This window comes from Rhinopithecus roxellana, chromosome 18 (genome assembly GCF_007565055.1).
Source record: "Rhinopithecus roxellana isolate Shanxi Qingling chromosome 18, ASM756505v1, whole genome shotgun sequence".
NCBI classification, from domain to species: Eukaryota; Metazoa; Chordata; class Mammalia; order Primates; family Cercopithecidae; genus Rhinopithecus; species Rhinopithecus roxellana.
In genome coordinates this window covers 53,997,022-54,019,608 of record NC_044566.1, presented here as the reverse complement: position 1 = coordinate 54,019,608, position 22,587 = coordinate 53,997,022, and positions in this window count along the sequence as shown.

The following is a 22,587-nucleotide window of genomic DNA, read 5'->3' as shown; positions in this document are numbered from 1 at the left end:
TCTGATCCTAATGAGCAAAATATGGATACCGCTCAATTTTTAGATGTTCAATGCCATAATTCTTGGTATTGTGAGGAATTTAAAATTTTGTTCTCAGAAATAAGACAGAGAAGAAGGTGCCCATTTAAGACCATGGACTCTGGGGCACTTGTACCCACATCTGCTCGTGATTTTCTTTGGTATTTTAAGCAAAATGTTTCTAGACTCATTTACTTATCAGTAAATTATAAATGTCACTTAGGATGATAATAAACCTGACTTTTTTAGTGCTTATAATGTGCTAAGCTTTTTTCTGAGGGCTTAGAATGTGTTTTCTCATTTCATCCTCACAGCAAATCCTAGCAAATATGACTATTTTTTCCCACTTTGCTGATGAAAAGACTGAGGCATGAAGAACTGAAACAAATATCTGAAGATCACACAGCTTTTTTAAATAAATGACAGAGTTTGGGTTCAAACCCAGGGTGTGTGATAGGAGGACTCTTTCTCTTAGGGTGCATCACAGGATATTTCTGTGATCAATTTATTTCATTCAAATGTGGGAAGGATAACGAATGCTGCATAGAAGCTTTCAGGCTTTTAGAATATTAGGGATCTATACAGAAAAGGGGACATCTGATTGTCTGTGGCTGATGACTCACTATAATAACCCAAACTAAGTGGTTTGTAACTTGTAGCCATATGAGGCTTATAATATGTCAGATCAAGATTGCTGGGACTACAATGGATATGTTGCAGCCAATGATAATCATGTTTCCGCCCTCAGTCATCACCATGTGTACCATATTTTATACATATTTTCTTAGTCCTAGGCATATACATCATTAAAATAAATAAAATAGTCAATATCCTTATTTTTAATAAAAAAGAGAAAGGATATTTTTGTAACTACCATAATAAGTCGAATGAACTCTAATTCGGCATCAGTATAGAATGAAGTGCTGTAATTCATCTGCATTCTTATTAATAAATTCTGTATGATTCACATGCCCATTAATTTAGCTCTTATATTCATCTAATTTGCTTACTTGTACTGCCTATGATTGCAAAAATGTTGACGGTTTGGATTTTATTTTATGAGTCAGTTACTTACATAACAGTACCAAATGTTAAATGTGGAAATTAAATGCCCCATAGTCAAAATAATGATAATTATTAACTATACAAAATAAATTGCCAAAGAGATGCTTACTCTAATGACAAATATGCTAGCTTTAATAGAAACAAGTTGTTTCCTAAGCAGCTGTCACTCCTAATTCATTGAAACTGAAATGATTATGACCTGACACAGATTAGAAATTCATATGCACACACTTACAATATTGTAAACATAAGGTATCTCAGAAATGATTCAACTTATAAAACCTGTGTTCCACTCTTAATTAGGCAATTAAGAAAGATACAAATGGGTGCAAAAATTAGAAAAAAATTATGGCAGAACTTGTATGTCATTATCTTGGAAGACTAAAACTAAACAAATGGCAATAATTTCTGTTTTGAAGTGTCTTTTGGGTGAAATCATTAATAAAGATGTTAAACCACTAGTTCCATAAGATAGAGAAAGTAATATTTCTGGATTAAAATATAAACATGATTATCATCATTCAGCCTTGCCTTCAATTCTGACAAAGAAAAAAAATGATATATGAGCTATGATGAAACGTCTTTAGAGCATACTCTCATGTTTTACAGCAAATCTATAGGCTCAATCTAAATGGGTCAAATCAAAATCGCTTATAATTCAGAGTGCAGGTGAGGAGTTGTTTACACTAATCAATAACTATTGTTTGAAGAATATTGCAACTGGGATCTTAAGGAATCTTAAGACTCATTCATTCTTGGGCAAACGTTTGGTGGGTCTGCAGTGCCCAAACATTCTGTGGGAATAGCAAACTTGAATTAGTCAATTTTGTATTTTTTCTCATTCAATATTAAAATTAAAGCACTGATATGATTCAATTTATGTCATGCTAAAAACAACGAATTCTAAGCAAATTTTTCTGATGTTACTTGCAGATAAAAACACATTGCAGAATATGTGATTGATTAACACAAAGCTGGGGAAGCAGTTGCATTTGGGATATAGACCAAGGAGAGGGACGTGTTAGTGAGGAGTACACAGAAGGCTCTAAATATACTGAAAGTGGGTGCTCTATACTTGTTAATTTTAGCAGTGGTCATAGAGGTGCTCATTCCATCCTAATTTTAAAAAATTGTACAAGTGCAATTATGTGTATTATAACCTATCTATAGCATAGTTCAAATTTTAAAAATTAAAGACCAAAATGATTTTTGAAACTGCTGGATGAGTTCATTTTGTCATCCTACATATCCTTTTGTTAGCTTATCTATTTATGTTCAATAATTACAGTGTTAAATTATTTCATAAGTTTTTTGATGCAATGAAATACCTTAGATTTACTAAATTTTAGTTCTTAATTTGTTTTAGTTAGAATGAAATACTGCTTCAAGTAAAAGAAGAAAAAATAGTTGCTTAAAAATACGAAGGTTTATTTATCTCACATTTAAAAATATCTTGTAGGAAGACACATGCACACGTATGTTTATTGCAGCACTATTCACAATAGCAAAGACTTGGAATCAACCCAAATGTCCATCTGTGACAGACTGGATTAAGAAAATGCGGCACATATACACCATGGAATACTATGCAGCCATAAAAAAGGATGAGTTTGCGTCCTTTGTAGGGACATGGATGCAGCTGGAAACCATCATTCTTAGCAAACTATCACAAGAACAGAAAACCAAACACCGCATGTTCTCACTCATAGGTGGGAACTGAACAATGAGATCACTTGGACTCGGGAAGGGGAACATCACACACTGGGGCCTATCATGGGGAGGGGGGAGGGGGGAGGGATTGCATTGGGGAGTTATACATGATATAAATGATGAATTGATGGGTGCTGACGAGTTGATGGGTGCAGCACAGCAACATGGCACAAATATACATATGTAACAAACCTGCACGTTATGCACCTGTACCCTAGAACTTAAAGTATAATAATAAAAAAAAAATATATCTTGTAGATAGGCAATCCAGGAGTGACATGATAGCGTTGCTCAAAAAATTCCTTGGGGACACAGACTTTTTCCAGCTTTCTATACCAGTAACTCTAGTGGACTATGGCCTTTCCCCTCATAATATCGTATGGAGTTTCAGCAGCCAATCCAAGTTCCAAGAAACTAGAAAAAATGAACAGACAAAGAAGAAAAAGGGAGGTGCAATATATTTCTATTCACATTCCATAGGTCAGATCACAGTAACATGGCTGTATCTTCCTGCAAGGCAGGCCAAGAATGAAGTCTTCATTTTGAGTGGCCATGTGCCCAGCTAAACATCTTGTTACTGTGGAGGAAAAGCAACTCTATTGAAAAGTACTGGGCAGGCTGAGAAACGAGGCAATATCAATCAGAAGAAATAGCATCTTTCTAATGATTCTGTTCACATTTTTAAAAAAAACTTTTAACTTCAAGTTTATCAAATTAGAAACTTCTTCTAATTATCTTTGTCTTTTATTCTCTTTAGATATTCAAATTCACAGACTGAATATGTTTGTAATGATCATTCAGTAAACCCTGTTCTTTCCAAAAATACTAAATTATATTTTAACATAATACATTAAAAGAAAAATATAAATTAAATCAATGTGTTGTCAACTCTTGTTAAATTATAATTTTTGTAAGTTAAAGACTACTATTTGGATGAATAAAATTGCCAGTTTCCTATCACTGATTTGTTAACTATATTGAGTATTTTATTGTAGTTCATACTGGTCATATGAAGGTAAATTTTAGCATAAAAATACTAAATGTAAGTTAGGAGTGAAATTTTATTTTCTACTGTTATCATCATTTCACATTAATAACACATTAAAATACACTTTTCAAATTTTATATTTATTTTAGTAATTCATTTGAAACAGGATATCAGAATATTAATTTTAGAACATTTCAAAGTAAAAATGCTTTTCCTCAACCATTTACATATCTGAGCCAAAATTCTAAAATATTTTTTAAAATACCCATTTAATAGAGTGTGCTTCTTTCTGAGTTTACTTATAACCATTGCATGCATTATCTTAAAAAACAAACAACCAAAGAAAAATGCTGACTCATCCCTCTTTCTGAACTTCAAGTTCTAGTGATAAATCCAATCCCCTGTTTTGCAAGCAATGTTTTAACTTTTCTCACTCACGTCAACAAATGAAAGTACTATATATAATGAATAATATTTGATAGTCAAATCAGAAAAAACAACGAGCAAAAAGAAACTATAAGAAACAAAAATATAATAGAAATGCATTTGCTTTTAGAAATGGCTGTATCTGGCCATTCCATAAACGGACACCTCTTGATTAGCAAAGGGAAATATTTCATAGTTGTAAGTGGTGACACAGAGATGTGATATAGAAATATTCTCAAACATGAAGTGCTCACATACAAATTGAATCAGCAAACATTTTATTGACAAACCCTCAGTGAAAACCTGCTCAGAAAGTCCTGAGGCTGAATTCTGCGGCACCCCTAGCTAGCACCTGACTTGGAGATTCCCTATCTGGTGTCAAAGTCTCCCATTCTGAGAGAGGGATTTTTTTATGTGTACTCAGCTTTCTATGAGATTCAGCACAAAGAAATGGTTAGGAGTTGCTTATCCAAATGGAAGCGTACGTAGAGCTAAAAGCAACTTCTTTCTTGTGTGTGTCTTTACTTTTTGTCCCTCTCCCTTTGTGTTATTTCAGATGACCTCCCTAGGCTTGAATACCGTACAGGTGGTTACAACTTGGAACGTCTGTCCACGGCCTGGAGTGGTGACAACACCTGCTCTGCACTTGGCGGGGTGGCTGTGTGTAATAGTGGTTTACCACTAGGGCTATTCAGTCTGGGTGGTTGGATTCATATCCTAGCTCAGGTTAATTAACCTCTCAGGGCTCCATTAATCATCATTGGTATGATTATAGAGGGGATGTATGGAAACAGGTAATATTTGTAAAGTATCATGTATCAAGGGCTCAAAAACATGTATCATCATCATATATTTTACATTATATGGATGTATTATAAATAGATGCATAAAGATGACATTTTAAGAAGGGAATTGGGTAAGGGCATTGGAAATTAAAACTGCTCAATGCCAAAATACTAAGAAGAAGGAAAAGAGTCATTTAAATGTCTATCAATCTCTTGAAAAATGTTATGATACTATGGTGCCATTTACTCTTTGTTCTACCCTTGATGATTCTGATCACCTGCCAGGTCTGAGTTGAAATCCTAGGTCTATATATAACTTTTAGTTTTCCAAGCAATAATGTATAGCCAAATTGGAGAATGCCTTGATCAGAATATCCTCATCAGTGATCAATATTTCTGATTCTACCCCACCCTGCTTGCTTGCTTCCTTCCTTCCTTCCTTCCCTCCCTCCCTCCCTCCCTCCCTCCTTCCTTCCATCCCTCCCTCCTTCCTTCTTTTTTTTGACAGGGTCTCATTCTGTTTCTCAGGCTGAGTATTAGTGATGCAATAATAGCTCACTGTAATCTCGAACTCCTGGATTCAAGCACCCTCCTGCCTCAGCCTTTCGAGTAGCTAGGACTATAGGCGTGTGCCGCCGTGCCTGGATAATTTTTTTTTTTTTTAATTTTTTCTAGAGACAGGGTCTCACTATGTTGCCCAGGTTGGTCTTAAACTCCTGAGTTCAAGTGATTCTTGAGCTTCACCCTCCCAAAATGCTGAGATTATAGGCTTGAGCCATTGTGCCCAGTCTCAACCCACCTCCTCAACTTTTTCTTTCACTACTACCCTGTCTTCTCATCCTACTGCTTGTTGTTCCCTAAACACACCATGCTTTGTTTCTTTTATATATGTGAGTTTTCATGAGCTGCTACTGCTACTTAAATAGGCTTGCCCAGAGTGCCTCTTCCACTGGCAAAGGCTTGCTCGTGTTTTAATACCCAGATCAACCATTCTGTCCTTCCCATGCTGAGCAAGATCAGTGGATCTCCTCTATGAATTCCCTGAGACTGCTGCAGCCCCAATCCCATCTCACGTGAAGGTCTTAGGTCCCCAGAAGGTCACTAGACCGTGAGTTCCTTAATGGCAGAAGTTTATACATTTTGTTTTCTCCAGTGGCTTTAGCACACTGCATAATACAGAGTAGATACCTAAAGAATGATGACAATGACTGAAGTTGCATACAGAAGGCCAAGACATATGCAAGTATCTTTGTTCAAGGGCTTGACTCTGAGAATAAGATGCTGTTAATGTAAAATATTACAGAAACTCAGAAGAAAGAGCAATGAATGTTGCTCTATTAGCACACAAGGACATACCAAGATATTTCTTGTGTAGAAACACTGTTATATTTTGCAAAGGAACCAGAAAAATTTGAAATCTGATTTTTGCTTCATTAAATTTGCAATCAAAGTGGGGCAACAAGACAAGTATCGTACAATTAAGAGATGAAATTCAGAGGTTTATGCAGGTCTAGTGATGGGGAAATCATATAAAACTACATGAACATAAGCAAAGATAACTTTCTTGAGAAGGTGAGACTAGCTCTTGATATCAAAAAAGACAGTGTTTGTACAGAGTAGGGGAAAAACAGATGGTTTTTTAGAAGTGTGAAGTAACGGGAGGAATAGGGAGGCTGGTGTGGTAGTTAGGAAACTGTTGAAACAGAGCCCAGATTGCATGTTAGGAAGTAGTGGGAAATAATGGGAGATCAGTAGGTTGGGCCAGATTATAATGAAGCTTTTAAAGTAAAACTAGGAATGAAAAGTTTGAGATTTTTCTGCTAACTGAAGCAAATGATTGATTGATGAAAGGAAAAAAACACTGTGTTGATTAAATGTTGACCATTATAATTTTCAGTGCAACAGCTGCTACTGAAATTGCAGTAATTCAAAATGAAAAATAGACACTGTTGTTCTAAAATAGCTTGGACTATTTGGAACCCTGTAGCATGAGTTTATGCTATGTAGTTTTGCTAAGAACATGATGGGGTGCAGGGTTTTCTTTTTTCATTTTATCATAATTACTTGTTCTAAGGATGGAGAATTCAAACTGAGCAAAAATTTCACAGCCAGAGTTGGAGTGTGGGTTGTATAGAGTTGTCGAAGCACTTTCCAAAGGTATAAAAACTCCTCTCAACTACCTAATTACAATTTCTAACTGAAATGGTATTTAAAACATGTAACTTGCTTAAATTATTTATCTATTAAAAACGCATGTATTATAAACTCATGAGTTACATTGTATTATTTGTTCAGTTTTTCTCCTAAAAACCAAGTCCTTAAGTTTGTTGCATGTACTTCCCCTCAAGATAAATATTTTAAAAACTAACCATACTACACAAAGTACTGAGGTAGGAATAATCCATGAATATAATTTACAGTTCAACACTCATAGTTACTTATTTTTTATTGCCCAAGATAAACAATTTATTTCAAGACCATCATTTTATCTTCTTTTGGATTAGTAATATCTATAATGTCAAATAAATCAAGTTGCAGTTCAACATTACTATTCTAGGCATCCTTGTGTATTACTAACACATCACCTCTCTGCACCTCTAATTTATTTTAGGTTACTTTGTCATATCAAGACATTTGGGCATCATCCCATAGTAGGTATTTGAAAACAGGGAGATGCTGAAAAACTCCAAGCTACATTTTGGAAAGATAATACTGGTAGAAGTAGGAGGATAAATTAGAGGGCAAGGGAAGAGATTTGAAGAAAAAGGGAGCAGTTATAGGACAAATGGGAGGAGCTGGCTATGTGAGGAATAGAACAAACAGATTCAGGAAGCATTTTAGAAGTTGAATGGAACTTGCTACTCTACAAGAATTAACAGGTACATAACAAAATGATCTATCGGTGTTACAGTCACAGACACACTTAGTTAGGTTGAAAACGGAGCTTTAGGTACTCTAAGGAGGCAATGGCAGAAGCTTTGCAGAAACAGGTTGCTATAGTAACAGTAGCCCATCAAGTGCACATAGAGCCCGTCAAGTGCACATAGAGCCCATTCTCCCTGCCAGTGACCAATAGCAATTCTCAGAAGGCCAAGATGTAATTAGCACGCTAGACCAACTGGGACTTTGATATGGGAGTTCAATACCAGCCTGGCCAAAATAGTGAAACCCCCATCTCTACTAAAAATACAAAAATTAGTCGGGCATGGTGATGGGTGCCTGTAATCCCAGCTGCTCGGGAGGCTGAGGCAGAGAATTCCTTGAACCCAGGAGGCAGAGGTTGCAGTGAGCCGAGATCATGTCACTGCACTCCTGCTTGGGTGACAGAGCGAGACTCCGTCTCAAAAAAAAACAAAAAAACACAAAATCCATCATTGCAGTTTTCGTTCTTACCTAATTCACACTTAATACAAAAGACTTCATGTGTTATTTTCTAATTAATTTTCAGTTCAGCATTTTGTCAAATTATATTTATTGCTAGCACATCCACAAGTGCATAGAAGCAGTGATTTCCGCATCACAGTTTAAAGGAAAACAAAAACACATTCTCAGATAGCAAAAAAGGAAAACAATTAGTGCTGTTAGTCACTCCTCAAGGACCAAGGAGAAAATGGCAATGAACTTAGGTGTGTATGAAAAGGGGAAATGAGCTACTTTTTTGTCACTGCTGTGTATTAGTTACAAAGCAATCTAAAAGATTTAAATGGATTCAGACAGAATAGACGGAAATAAATCTAATAAACTGTGCTGGAATTTATTGAATGGAATGCCATAGTGTGTTTTCTCTTTACATGTTCAAGTAATTCATCACATTCATTTCCTCATTTTAGAGCACCTATCTAAGATGTTCTCACCTACAAATTCATTAGTGGGTAGCTAATTTTTTCTGTTCATACCATCTATATATACCCTTAAAATTAATGTATTCACAAATTTGTTTTCAACAAGTGAAAACAATAGCAAATTCTCAAAGGCAAATAACCCTTTAAACTCATCTAAACAAATGCATGATTTAATGTACACATGTTTATAAGTCAACTATCATTCTCTCTTTGTTTTTTTTTTAGACGGAGTCTTGCTGTGTCTCCCAGGCTGGAGTGCAGTGGCGTGATCTCGGCTCACTGCAAGCTCCACCTCCTGGGTTCACACCATTATACTGCTTCAGCCTCCCGAGTAGCTGGGACTACAGGCGCCAGCCACCATACCTAATTTTTTTTTTTTTTTTTTTTTTTTGTATTTTCAGTGGAGACGGGGTTTCACCGTGTTAGCCAGGACAGTCTTGATCAACTGATCTCGTGATCCACCCGCCTTGGCTTCCCAAAGTGCTGGGATTACAGGCGTGAGCCACCACACCCGGCCTAAGTCAGCTATCATTCTGCAAAACCAGAGCATCTCTCAGTCCCCACAAAAATAATCCACACCCCAGTTTAATATATGTGTAAGCTAGTGAACGCAGTCTTTTGAAAAAATAATAGAAAAAAAATGAATCACTAGGAAATTCATAGGTATATTTTATGCTATGAAATATCATCAAGTGTGTGATAGTGACAACTTTTCTTAAAACTGACTGTTTCAAGAAATTGTCTTAGAAAACTTGGAGCAAGTCCAGCATTACCTATGCCTCATGTAGGAAAACAATAAATGCAGCTGAAATATTCAGCATGAAGAACGGAAGTTATGTGTCTTCAGTCGTGACTGAGTATATTTTTCTTGAAGGGGAGTATGCCTCAGGGACGATTTAAATTTGTTGTAAGGTAAAACATTTTTGACAAAATGAATGTTGAGCGTGCAAGAGATTTTCTATTTTCCCTCCATATTCACACTCTATTTTTCTCCAACTCCCTCCGCGACCTGGGAAGGAAAACTTGAACTGCACAGGCTCCCTCTGACCTCCATTGGATTTGGCCTATGGAAAGGAATAGCAGCAGATCTACATGTGGAAGGAGAATGGGATCTGAGTATTTATTCCCTGGCTAACCCTTGCCAGGCTACAGGTTGGCAACGGTGTGTCATTCTATCAAAGGTTGAATCACCGTTTCGGCATCCTCCTGCTATGACCACCGCTACTTCTAAAGCAATGGCAGCATTTCCTTCCGGGTTCTAATATCCGTTCCTCTTCAGATCTAAGATGGAAAGAGCTTCCTGCTATTGCTAGTCCTGTGGTGTGCCATCCTTTGCTGGTTTCCTTAGCCAAGCTCACGCCTTTGTAAATGGTTTCTTTATTAAACTATCCTTAATTATCCCCCTTTAAGTGTGCTATCTTCTTTGCTGACAAATACCTTGAGCAAATCAATTAATTCCAAGCACTACCTTCTAAACCTCTTCCTTGAGCTATTAGAGAAATTAAAATGTCTTTAAAGCAATGTAAATGTTTTTGCAGGCACATAGATAATAGACTACTTCATTGGGTTAGGTATAGCTAGTAAATCGATGATAATTTAGCATCTAATTTAAAGTTTAAGGTTGACTTTTTCTCTAATGGGAGTAGAAATGTCTTTCCACAACTTCATAACTATTTCAAGAGACACAAACTTAGTCGATTTTATGGAACATCAATCAGGAAATTACGAGGTTTTCTTGTGATGTGTTTTTTGATCAAGTATTGTTCCACACTTTTAAATAGTTCAAATAATCTGCCCTGACATTTTTTTCTCAATTTGAAACAGGTTATTTACATACCACATCATCATTTAGACAAATGTAATATTTTATGCTATTACCATTGTATTTGGGTCTTTCATCAGCCTTTTGATATTCATACAGGTATTAAAGAATGTTTTGGTTTTAAGACTCACGACAGAAAAGCCTCAGACATAATCAATATAGGCAAACGCTAGGGAAGACAGAAATTTTCATATTCAGTTCATTGTTAAATTAGTTATTTCACCTCTATCCCAGCTGCCCAATATCGCTTTTACCACATCAAAGCATAATTGCTGAGTCAATCAAGTTCAAAACAGACGAACTGAGAGTACTGGCTGGTGGTTGTGAATTCCTCAGTTCTCTCACTGTAGTTTAGTTACATCATGAAAGTGTTGATTTTTTAAAAATCGACATGCATGACTCAGAGTCTGAAATTTTAAGAGCAAGAGAGCCTTAAAGAATGAGAACAGAAGGCTGCAACACATATTGTTCAATGTCTCCTTTCACAACTCTTCTTATCAAATATGTACACCTGCATAAACACACCTTACTTGCTGAATTCTACCAAGATGTGTTTATTATTTGCCCAAAAGACAAATATAACAAAGACAACCTTTTCATATTAAATTCTCTATTAAATTTAATATGAAAATGAAAAAGCTAACTCCTCAAGCCTAAGCCCCACTTGATCACTCAGTACGTTTCTAAAATGTTTGAATAGTTCATGTTTGAAAAGATTTTACGCTGTAAACATATATAATTCACAAGACAATACCAATATGCAAATTTTAAAGATGATGAAATAGAAACTCAGAAAATACGATTTTCTTAAGGTTATAAATTACCAGTAAGCTATAGAATATGACCTTGAATAGGCCTTGCAACTCTGGTTAAATGCTTTATCCACTATACCTTGAGAACCTCTTTTGATGAGATATAATAGAAAGTCATTAAAACACTAGATGTCCAAGTTAGGATAAAGAGAGAGAAAGGACCTACTGAGATCACTGAGAGGATTTTTCCTAGGACAAACTTTATCCAAGTCTAGAAAGGCCTGAGAGAGGTGCACTCAACGAAGTGTCCTGGTCACTTCTATTTATCTCAAAGGTGGGGTCCCAGAAGACAAGCAAAAAAGGATGGAATGCAAAAATGTATTTTCTTGACATTCTCTTCTAGTATCTCCACATTACTCTCCTCAAGGTGGAGAATTAAGAAATGAGTCAGTGAGAGGGATGCATTTTGGACAGTGTTGTCACATAGGACCTTTGGACAGTGTGCAGGCTCCAGGGACCCAGTATTGCAGCAGAGGTTCTTCATGTTCACAGTGTACTCCTATTCTATTACTGCAAATAGTGCATGAGAAAGTTACTTACCAAATTCTCCATAAAGACTTCTTTCCTTGGATAAATTAACACAAAGCATCACATAGTTTGACACTAAATAACCGTGGGTGCTGATTCCTGGTTATTTTGTTAGTGTAGCATTCACTTTATTTGTGTGTACCTGGCCACCCCAAAAGCTAATGGGTATCTTAAAATGTGACTTGCATATTTGTTTTGTTTTGATTTTTGGTTCTCAGAGGAAATTACCTCCTAGAAAAAAAAATACTAAAAATAATGATTCTCTTCCTAGATCAACCTGCATAATTTTACTGAGCTCCATAATTTAGCAAGGAAGAAAAAATATTTTCATAATACTAAGAGTTCAACCAAGTAGAATATTAACTAGACTGAATTACCTTGAATGTGATGTTTGAACTTATGTGGGTTCTATTGATTTGTTCAGCTGACGTTTGTTGAGCGCCTCTCCTGTGACAAGCACATAGCAGGGATTTCTGAGACAAAAGACAAACTTTGCAGGTATCAATTGCTATTGAGCTAATAGACCAGCGGGAAAGACTGAGGTACAAGTGTCACCACCCTTTCAGTTTGAACATCCTTTGATTAAATTCCAGTTACATTTCCATAAATACTACAAAGCCTGGTACTCTGCGTTCTGCCGCATGATAGCAGGACCTGGTATTTTCTTTCAGGGAGTTCTTGAATGATAATATCTCTTGTCCATCTACCCCATTGCTCATGCCACAGGGTTCTACTTCCCTTTGTTTCCACTCACTCCTTCTTAAAGTCCCCATGGACCACACTACCACCACCATTCTGTCTTGAGGGGCCTGGGCAAAGAAGAGTCCCCTTAACACAGTCACTGTATGGTAAGTACAGGGCTGACTTCATGGACGTGTCCGGTATGATTGCACAAGACCCCACTTTAGAAGGCCTTGCACTTGAATAGTTGGAGTTGAATACTCTCCGGTCGCTGTCTTGAAATGTTTAATAGTGCTATCTTTGAGTTTATGTTTTGTAAGTGAGGTCCAACGGCTCAGTGGAGCATGTGCCAGGGACTAGGGACCTCAGCCCACACATGCTGCTGCCTCCAGCCACCTCCGTGACTCCATGGGAGGAGCTCTGGGCAGCCCAACCCCCATCCTCTGTGGCCTTGGGACATGCCCCGACTCCCTTTCTTGATCCCACTCTTTGACCCCTGACCCCATATCTAGGGCAGTAACCAGGTCACATCTGTCGAAAACAGCCTGCATCCTCTTGACCTCCACCTCGCTGGAGGCCAGGACAGGGGTCTTGGGGAAAGTCAAGGTCCCTGCAGAATCTAGAGAAGGAGCATGGTGCTCGTCATCCCGTGCCTGGGTTGACAGTGCCACAGCATGTTTCCTGGGGGCAAACGTATCTTTCACAACTGATCCAGGTACTAAGTGTATGCCAGTGCAGGGGTTTGCCATTTCTTGCAGGGTCACCCTGTCAGCTGTGGGTTGGGATGACAGCTGATAGGAAGGAGAGATTGACTTCCCTGTCCCTGCTGAAGTCCTGCATTTCCATTTTGCACTGGACCTGGCAAAATTAGACAGCTGACCCTGCATAGGTAACATACATTATACCCCTGGATATTATTCTGAACAAAAGAATAAATTATTTTACTGTTCCCTTTAATATGACAGTGTATACTAGGAAAGAGGAACTTTAATCATGTTAGAATAACCTATAACCAGAGGAACTGAAGCTTGGGTTGAGGGAGAGGAGAAGACCCATGTGGTTAAATGGTTATATGAAAGATATAAAAATTAAGTGAATATATTGATAATTACAGGACCTTGAATTCTTACTACTTGGGGAAATATAAATATAGAAACGAGGAAGGTGAAAATAAATCCTGAAATATTGAGTTGGAAACTGTAAACTCTTGGTTTTTAAACATGTATAGATGAATGGGTACAGAGATGCAGATTATATGGGCCTACACGTGTGCGCGCGCGCGTGTGTGTGTGTGTTCCTAGTTCCTCCTGCTGAGAAGGTCTGGAAGCCTAGTAGCAAGAAACATGCTTGGCACCCAGATCTTGGATTCTAAATACTGTTCTCCACTAAATAAAACCAAGACTCCATGGGAAAATGGGTGATTCCAGAGCAGGGAATGTGTAAGATGGGCCTGGAACATTTTACAGTATCACAATGAGAAGAAGGAATCAAAGAATATATAGATATGTCAAAAGAGCAGAGGAGTCATCTTGAAGGGGCTCTTACTGTCCAAACTTGGGACAATTAGAGCAGCAAATAAATAATGATGATAATAAAATATAACCCATGGAGTAAAATAAGAATCCATGAGTCAATACTGATATAAATACAGAAATTAATGAATGAATGAGTAAAATAAGTTGGAGAGAAGGGATTGCTCTACATTATAATAAAACATAAGCAATAAATGTAGAAAGAATTATGAACTTAGAATATCACCATTTGGCAACCGCTGCAGTAAAAAATGATTTGGGATATGATTATCAATAGATGCTTTTAAAAATAAGTGAAATTCTGATAAGAAACAATATTTACCTAAACAATACTTACATATTTTCAAAGTAGCTCCCCACTTACTAAAAATACGTTATTGGTTTAAAGATTAAAATAAGTTCATGCCGGGCGCGGTGGCTCAAGCCTGTAATCCCAGCACTTTGGGAAGCCGAGACGGGCGGATCACGAGGTCAGGAGATCGAGACCATCCTGGCTAACACGGTGAAACCCCGTCTCTACTAAAAATACAAAAAAAAAAACTAGCCGGGCGAGGTGGCGGGCGCCTGTAGTCCCAGCTACTCAGGAGGCTGAGGCAGGAGAATGGCGTAAACCCGGGAGGCGGAGCTTGCAGTGAGCTGAGATCTGGCCACTGCACTCCAGTCCGGGCGACAGAGCGAGACTCTGCCTCAAAAAAAAAAATAAAAAATAAAAAATAAAAAATAAAAAAAAATAAAATAAAATAAGTTCATTATATACTTACATAAATAACAATTTTAATTAAAATATTATTTCAAAAATTAGTGAGAAGATAAGCATTGCTTCATTTTTTGGAAATCTTATTAACATGAGGATTAATAGAAGACGATTGGATTGTCATATCTGCTTCTGCATTTAACCTGATGTGACATTTTGTTTTGGTTGAAGTATGTAAAGAAAATCTAATCACACATAAATAGTAGTTTGAAAAGGAAAGGATATTTTAATAGTCTCAAATAATGGTGGATATTCTTTGGTAAAATAGCAATTTTTTTTACATTGTTGTGGGTACTCAGTAAGTGTATATATTTGTGGGATGCATGAGCTGTTTTGATACCTGCATGCCTTGTGAAATAAGCACATCATGGAAAATAGGTACTCATTGCCTCAAGCATTTATCTTTTGAGTTACAAACAATCCACTTACACTCTATTTTTAATGTAGAACTGAGTTATTACTGACACTAGTCATCCTATTGCCCTATCAAGTAGTAGGTCTTACTCTTTACTATTTTTTGTACCCATTAAACATCACCACCTCCTCACCAGTGCCCCGTTACCCTTCCCAGCCTCTAATAACCATCCTTCTACACTCTATATCCATGAATTCAATTGTTTTGATTTTTAGATCACACAAATAAGTGAGAACATGTGATTTTTGTCTTTCTGTGCCTGGCTTATTTCATTTAACAAAATGATCTCCAGTTCCATCCATGTTGTTGCAAATGACAGATCTCATTTTTTTTTTTTATTGTGGTTGAATACTACTCCATTGTATAAATGTACCACATTTTCTTTACCCATTCATCTCTTGACGAACACTTAGATTGATTCCAAATCTTAGGTATTGTAAACAGCGCTGCCACAAACATGAGAAGTTCAGGCATCTCTTCAATATACTGATGTCCTTTATTTTGGGTATATACCCAGCAGTGGGATTGCTGGATCATATGGTAGCTCAATTCTTAGCTTTTCAAGAAACCTCCAAATTGTTCTCCATAGTGGTTGTACCAATTCACATTCCCACCAACAGTGTACAGGTGTTCCCTTTTCTTCACATCCTGCCAGCATTTGTTATTGCCTGTCTTTTGGATGCAGCCATTTTAATTGGAGTGAGAGGATATCTCATTGTAAATTGGACTTGCCTTTCTCTGATTATTAATGATCTTGAGCATCTTTTCATATGCCTTTTTGCCAAATGTATGTCTTCTGTTGAGACATGTGTATTCAAATATTTGATCAGATTATTAGACTTTTTTTCCTATAGAGTTGTTTGAGTTCTATATATATTTGGTTATTAATCTCCTGTCAGAAGGGTAGTTTGCAAATATTTTCTCTCTGTGGATTGTCTCTTCACTTTGCTGACTGTATCTTTTGATGTTTAGAAGCTTTTTAACTTGATGGAATCTCATTTGTCCATTTTTGCTTTGGTTGCCTATGCTTGTGGGGCTGTGCTCAAGAAATTTTTGATCAGACCAATGTTCTGGAGATTTTATCCAATGTTTTCTTGTAGTAGTTTTATAGTTTGAGGTATTATATTTAAGTCTTTAATCCATTTTCATTTGATTTTTGTATATAGTGAGACAGGGGTCTAGTTTCATTCTTCTGCATATGGATTTTCAGTTTTCCCTGCACCATTTATTAAAGAGACTGTCTTTTCCCCAGTATATGTTCTTGGCACCTTTGTCGAAAATGGGCTCACTGTAGGTGTGTGGATTTGTTTCTAGGTTCTCCATTCTGTTCCATTGGTCTATGTGTCTGTTTTTATGCCAGTACCATACTCTTTTGGTTACTATAGCTTTGTAGTACAGTTTGAAGTCAGGTGATGTGATTCCTCCAATTTGGGTCATTTTGCTTTGGCTATTCTGGATCTTTTGTGGTTCTATATAAATTTTAGGATTGCTTTTTCTATTTCTGTGAAGAATGTTAATGGTATTTTGATGGGGATTATATTAAACTTGTAGATTGTTTTGGGTAGTATGGACATTTTAACTACATTGATTCTTCTAATCCATGAACATGAAAAGTGGTTTCCATATTTTAGTGTCCTCTCTGATTTCTTTCGTCAGTGTTGTATAGTTTTCATAATAGAGATATTTCACTTCTTCAGTTAATTCCTAGATATTTAATTTTATGTGTGGCTATTATAAATGGAATTACTTTGTAAAATTTCTTTTTTACATTGTTCCCTGTTGGCATATAGAAATGCTACCAAATTTTTATGTTGATTTTTGTATCCTGCAACTTTACTGAATTTGTTTATCAATTCTCATAGTTTTCTTGTGGGAATTTTCCAGATATAATATCATATCATCTACAAACAAGTATAATTTGACTTCTTCTTTTCCAACTTTGATACTCTTTATTTCTTTCTCTTATCTGATTGCTTTAGCTAGGATTTCCAGTTCTATGTTGAATAACAGTGGTGGCATCCTTGTCATATTCCAGATCTTAGAGGAAAAGCTTTCAGTTTTCAGCATTAAGTATGATACTAGCTGTGGGCTGTCATGTATGGCTTTTATCATGTTGAGGTGTGTTCCTTCAATCCCCATCTTTTTAAGGGTTTTTATCAAGAAGGAATGTTGAACTTTGTCAAATGCTTTTCAGCATCGATTTAAATGATAATTTGGTTTTTATCCTTCATTCTGCAGATATGATGTATTACATTGATTGATTTGCATATGTTGAACCATCCTTACTTTCTAATGATAAATCCCACTTAGTCATAATGAATGATCTTTTTAATGTATTGTTTAATTGTGTTTGCTGGTATTTAGTTGACAATTTTTGCATCAACACTCATCAGAAATATTGGCCTGCAGTGTTTTGGGTTTTTTTTTTTTTTTGAGGCGGAGTCTCGCTCTGTCGCCCGGACTGGAGTGCAGTGGCCAGATCTCAGCTCACTGCAAGCTCCGCCTCCCGGGTTTACGCCGAAAGGCTGCCTCAGCCTCCTGAGTAGCTGGGACTACAGGCACCCGCCACCTCGCCCGGCTAGTTTTTGTATTTTTAGTAGAGACGGGGTTTCACAGTGTTAGCCAGGATGGTCTCGATCTCCTGACTTCGTGATCCGCCCGTCTCGGCCTCCCAAAGTGCTGGGATTACAGGCTTGAGCCACCGCGCCCGGCCGATTTTTTTTTTTTTTTTAATGTGTCTTTGTCTGATTTAGGTTTCAGGGTAATACTGGCCTCATAGAATGAGTTTGGAAGTATTCCCCTCCCCTCTATTTGTTTGAATAATTTGAATAGGATTGGTATTAGTTCTTCTTTAAATGTTTGGTAGAATTCAACAGTGAAGCCATCAGGTCCTGGGCTTTTCTTTACTGGGAGACTTTTTATTACAGCTTTGATCTTATTACTTATTAGTCTGTTCAGATTTTTTATTTCCTTCTGGTTCAATGTTGGTAGGTTGTATATGTCTAGGAATTTGTCCATTTCTTCTAGATATTCCAATCTATTATCATATAGTTGTTCACAGCAGCCACTAATGACCCTTTGAATTTCTGCAGTATCAGTTGTAATGTCTCCTTCTTAATTTCTGATTTTATTTATTTGGATTTATTATCTTACTTAGTCTGGCTAAAGGTTTGGTAATTTTGTTTAACTTAAAAAATCTTTTTGTTTCATTGATCTTTTGTATTGTTTTTATTTCAATTTTTTACATTTCTTCTCTGATCTTTATGATTTCTTTTCTTCTACTAATTTTGGGTTTGGTTTGCTCATGCTTTTCCAGTTTTTCAAGATGAATTGTTAGATTATTTATTTGAAGTTTTTCCCCTTTTTTGACCTACGTGCTTATAGCCATAAAATTCCCTCTTAGTACTGGGCCAGGTGCAGTGGTTCACACCTATAATCCTAGCGCTTTGAGAGGCTGAGTTGGGCAGATCACCTGAGGTCAGGAGAATCACTTGAACCCAGGAGGTGGAGGTTGCGTTGAGCCAAGATCACACCACTGCACTCAGGCCTGGGTGACAGGTGACAGGCAACAGAGCAGGACCCAGTCTCAAAAGAAAAAAAAGAAAAGAAAAGAAAGATAGAAAAAAGAAAAAAATACCTCTTAGTACTGATTTTGCTGTATCCCATAGGTTTTGGTATATTGTATTTCTGTTGTCATTTGTTTCAAGACATTTTTCAGTTTCTTTCTGAATTTCTTCATTAACCCACTGTTCATTCAGGAGCATATTGTTTAATTTTCATGTATTTGTATAGCTTCCAAATTTCCTCTTGTTATTGATTTCTAGTTTTATTCCATTGCTCTCAGAGAAGATGCTTGATACTTCAATTTTTTTGAATGATTTTTTTTTTTTTTTTTTTTTTTTGAGATGAGTCTTGCTCTGTCACCCAGATTAGAGTGCAGTGTCATGATCTCGGCTTACTGCAACCTCCGCCTCCCAGAAAGCAATTCTTCTGCCTTGGCCTCCCAAGTAGCTGGAATTACAGGAGTGAATGTTTTAAGACTTCTTTTGTGACCTAAGATATGGTCTATCCTTCAGAAAGATCCATGTGCTGAGGAAAAGAATGTGAAATCTGCAACTCTTGGATGAAATGTTCTGTAGATAACTATTACATCCATTTGGTCTATAGTGCAGATGAAGTCCAATGTCTCTTTGCTGACTTTCTGTCTGAAAGATCTGTCTATCGCTGAAAGGGGAGTGTTAAAGTCTTCAGCTATCATTGTATTGGGACGCATCTCTCTTTTTAACTCTAATCAATGTTTTCTATATATATGTATGGATATCTGAGTGGTTGGAGTGCATATATAAAATTGTTTTATCATCTTGCTGAATTGACCCATTTATCATTATATAGTGACCTTCTTTGTCTCTTCTTACATGTTTGTCATGAAATCTATTTTGTCTGATGTAAGTCTAGCAACCCCTGCTATTTTTTGGTTCTCATTGGCTTGAAATATATTTTTCCTTCCGTTTATTTTCAGTCTATGTGTTTTTATAGGTGAAGTGTGTTTCTCGTAGGCAACAGATCAGTTGGTCATGTTTTTTTTCATCCATTCAGCCACTTTTTGTCTTTTGATTGGACAGTTTAGTCCATTTATATTCAATGTTATTATTGATAAGTAGGTACTTACTCCTGTTATTTTGTTATTTGTGTTCTAGTTGTGTTGTGGTCTGCTCTTCCTTCTTTCTTCCCTTCCTGTCTTCCTCTAGTGAAGGTGACTTTCTCTGGTGATATGATTTAGTTTCTTGCTTTTTATTTTCTGTGACTATTGTTATATTTTTTAATTTGAGGTCATTATGAGGCTTGCAAATAAAATCTTATAACCCATTATTTTTACCTGATAACAACATAATCCTATTTGCAGAAATAAATGAAGAAACAAGCAAAATGCAACCTAATTAAAACTCTACAACTTAACTTCTTTCCCCTTCTTAACAATTTGTTGTTTCTATTTATATTTTATTGTACTGACTATGCTTTGAAAATTTGTAGTCCTTATTTTTGGTTGTCTCATCATTTAGTCTTTCTACTTAGGATAAGAGTAGTTTACACACCGCAGCTACAGTGTCATAATATTCTGTGTTTTTCTATGTGCTTACGATTACCAGTGAGTTTTACACCTTCAGGTGATCATTGCTCATTAATGTCCTTTCCTTTATGATTGAAGTACTACCTTTAGAATTTCTTGTAGGACAGGTCTGGTTTTGAAATTCCTCAGTTTTTGTTTGTTTGGGCAAGTGTTTATTTCTCCTTCATGTTTGAATGATTTTTCATTTTAAATATGTGATGCCACTTTCTCCTGGTCTGTAAGGTTCCCACTGAAAAATCTGCTACAAGACATATTGGAGCTCCATTGTATGTTATTTGCTTCTTTCTCTTGTTGCTTTCAGGATATTATCTTTATCTTTTGCCTTTGGGAGTTTGGTTATTAAATGCCTTGAGGTAGCCTTCTTTGGGTTAAATCTGTTTGGTTTTTTATAACCGTCTTGTACTTGGATATTGATATATTTTTATAGTTTGGGCAAGTTTTCTGTTAACCTTTTGAATAAATTTTCTACCCCTATGTCTTTCTCTGCTTTCCTTTAAGGTCAATAACTCTTAGATTTGCCATTTTGAGGCAATTTTCTAGATCCTCTAGGCATGCTTCAATGTTTTTTAATCTCTTTTCTTTTGTCTCCTCCTCTTTCATATATTTTCGAATAGCCTGTCTTCAGATTCACTAATTCTTTCTTCTGCTTAATTCTGATTTTTAAAAACTCTAATGTCTTCTTCAATACCCCAATTGCATTTTTCAGCTCCAGAATTTCTGCTTGATTTTTATTTTGTAACCTCTTTGTTACATTTATCTGACAGAATTCTGAATTCCTTCTCTGTGTTATATTGAATTTCTCTGAGTTTCCTCAACACAGCTATTTTAAATTCTCTATCTGAAAGGTCACATATCTCTATTTCTCTGGGATTTGTCCCTGATGCCTAATTTAATTAATCTGGTAAATTCATGGTTTCCTGGATGGTGTTGATGTTAGTAGATGTTTTGGTGTGTCTGGGCATTGAAGAGCTAGGTATTTAGGTATTTATTGTAGCCTTCACTATCTTGGTTTATTTGTAGCCATCCCTTTTGGAAAGGCTTTCCAGATATTTGAAAGGACTCAGGTGCTATGATCTAAGCTGTATCTGTTTTAGGGAGCACCCCAAGCCCAGTAATACTATGGTTCTTGCAGACTCATAGAGGCACCACCCTGATGGTCTGGGACAAGATCTAGGAGAATTATCTTGATTACTAGGTAGAGACTCTTGTTCTCTTCTCTTACTTTCTCCCAAATATAGTCTCTTTCTCTGTTCTGAGCCACTTATAGACGGGAATTGAGTAACACAAGCAACCCTGTGGCCATCACCACTATGACCGCCCTGGGTCAGACCTGAAGTCAGCCCAGCACTGGGTCTCAACCATGGCGTGCTGTAATGACTCCCTGGCTACTGCCTATGTTCTAATAGCAAAACTTAATACGTGTTTGTTTCTTAAAGGTTATGGGCAATATGAAATCAAAAATCAAAATGGTGTCAATGAAATTGTCATTGTTAAATTTCAATTGTTTATGTAGTTTTTTAAATCAATAACTTTACTTTTAAGAATTTTAGATTTACAAAAATGTTAAGCAGATAATGCAGAGTTCTTAAATATACCCCTTCCATGCACACAGTCTCTCCTATTATTAAAATATTGCCACAATGTGGTACAGTTGTTACAATTAATATATCACCACTTATACATAATTATTAGCTAAAGTGTATAGTTTACATTAAGTTTTGCTGTTTGTATTTCACAGTTCCATGGGTTTTGACAAATATATGTGCTGTATATCTCATTACGGTATCATATGGAATAGTTTAACTGCCCTAGAAATCTCCTGTGTTTCATGTATTCATTCCTCCCACCACCCCAGTACCCAGGACCCCTGACAACTATTGACCTTTCTACTGTCTTCACAGTTTTTTTCCCCTGCAGAATTTTCTACAGTACTTAGTCTTTTCAGACTGGCTTCTTTCACTTAGCAACTGTGAGGTCCCTCCATTTCTTTTCATGGCTTTGGAACTTACTTCTTTTTGTCCTTGAATAATATTCTGTACCATAAATATTACAGAATAATATTCTGTGTTATGGATGTACCA